A 1,835-nucleotide genomic window follows, 5' to 3' on the forward strand; every position below is an offset into this window, starting at 1 on the left:
CTGTCCGCAATTTAGAATGAAGTCTATCCACTCAACACCCCGGTTCCCGTGAGATCACCGAAGTTAAGTGCTGTCGGGCGTGGTCGGCACTTGGATGGGTGACCATCCGGGCCGCCATGCGCTGATGCCATTTTTCTGGGTGCTCTGAGCCTCGTGATGCACATTGAGGAGCTACTCGACCGAATAGTAGCGTTTTCGGTCAAGAATACCATCATAACGACCTGGAGAGCGGTGTGCTGACCCCACGCCCCTCCTATCCGCATCCTCCTCTGAGGATGACACGGCAGTCGAATGGTCCCGGTAGGCCACGAGTGGCCTGAAGACGGGATGCTATCCACTCAACAACATTTTGCGATGGATCCCGTGTAGAAGTCTTTTAATGATTACAGACACGGCCAAATCTTATTCGTGCCACTCTCGTATCTCGAAAAGAGACACTTTTTTATTATTTCGAACCTATCTGCTAAGTGTCCCATGCATCAAGAACTCCAGTACTGTTTTAGACAGTCCGTCTGCATCTTGTAACTGCTTCTAAGTCTCTCGCAGGAGAGCTTCTGTAAAGTTTGGAAGGTAGGAGTCGAGGTACTGGCAGAAGTAAAGCTGTGAGGACGAGGCGTGAGTCGTGCTTGGTTGGCTCAGTTGGTAGAGCACTTGTCCGTGAAAGGCAAAGGGCCCGAGTTCGAGTCTCGGTCAGGCACACAGTTTTAATCTGCGAGGAAGTTTCATATCAGCGCACACTCCGCTGCAGAGTGAAAATCTCATTCTGGAAACATCCCCCAGGCTGTGGCTAGGCCATGTCTCCGCAATATCCTTTCTTTCAGGAGTGCTAGTTCTGCAGGTTCACATGAGAGCTTCTGTAAAATTTGGAAGGTGGGAGACGAGGTACTGGCAGAAGTATAGCTGTGAGGACAGGGCGTGAGTCGAACTTGGGTAACTCATTTGGTAGAGAACTTGGCCGCGAAAGGCAAAGGTCCCGAGTTCGAGTCTCGGTCCGGCACACAATTTTAATCTGTCAAGATGTTTCATACTCCTAAGTTTCTGCACCACCCACCCTACGGGTTAGTCCGACCTGTAAGGAAGTCGGAGAGCGCTATATGGTTCAAATGGCTCTGAGCACTATGGGACTCAACTGCTGAGGTCATTAGTCCCCTAGAACTTAGAACTAGTTAAACCTAACTAACCTAAGGACATCACAAACATCCATGCCCGAGGCAGGATTCGAACCTGCGACCGTAGCGGTCTTGCGGTTCCAGACTGCAGCGCCTTTAACCGCACGGCCACTTCGGCCGGCGAGAGCGCTATATCTAAGACATTTTGCATCCTGTGTGGAAACAGAACGAGCTGACCTAATGTGACAGGTGCACATTTTGACCACTCGGTGGAAATGGGAACATGGGGTCATAGCTCCGCCAACCGTGTACAGTGTGTAAGGCAGCGCCAAACGAAGCTTTCCCCTGCAACACAAGGTAGTAGGAGAGATAGTACGAGCAGTTACGGTGGTGTTTCTTGTTGGGAAAATTAGGAAGACTACACATCATACATGGCATGGAGGAAGGATGAAGATTTTGCGACATATCTCCAAACTACATACAGTTAGTCCAAAGGAGATCTGTGTCTCTCAGGGTGCATTCACTTTTATCACCCAAACATACGTGGTGATCCTATTAAATATACAGGTATTGGTTCATTAGAGCAGGTGGCTTGTGATCGAAGTAGGTTTCACAAGCCAATGTAAAGTTTCATCACCTATACCGTAGGATGACCATTTCCCACAGACTATCAATCATACAAGTGGGTTCCTGTATTGCTCATTCATAAGTAGCTTAATAAGTTTT

The 1,835-nt window shown here is 48.9% G+C and overlaps 1 non-coding gene across 1 annotated transcript; it reads left to right on the forward strand.

The window, feature by feature from the left end:
• The first annotated feature begins 623 nt into the window (after nt 1-623).
• Nucleotides 624-698, forward strand: Trnas-uga (transfer RNA serine (anticodon UGA)). The gene has a single exon. It is a non-coding gene; the product is annotated as a tRNA-Ser (tRNA).
• Nucleotides 699-1,835: the final 1,137 nt, after the last annotated feature.

This window comes from Schistocerca nitens, chromosome 2 (assembly GCF_023898315.1).
Source record: "Schistocerca nitens isolate TAMUIC-IGC-003100 chromosome 2, iqSchNite1.1, whole genome shotgun sequence".
Classification (NCBI taxonomy): domain Eukaryota; kingdom Metazoa; phylum Arthropoda; class Insecta; order Orthoptera; family Acrididae; genus Schistocerca; species Schistocerca nitens.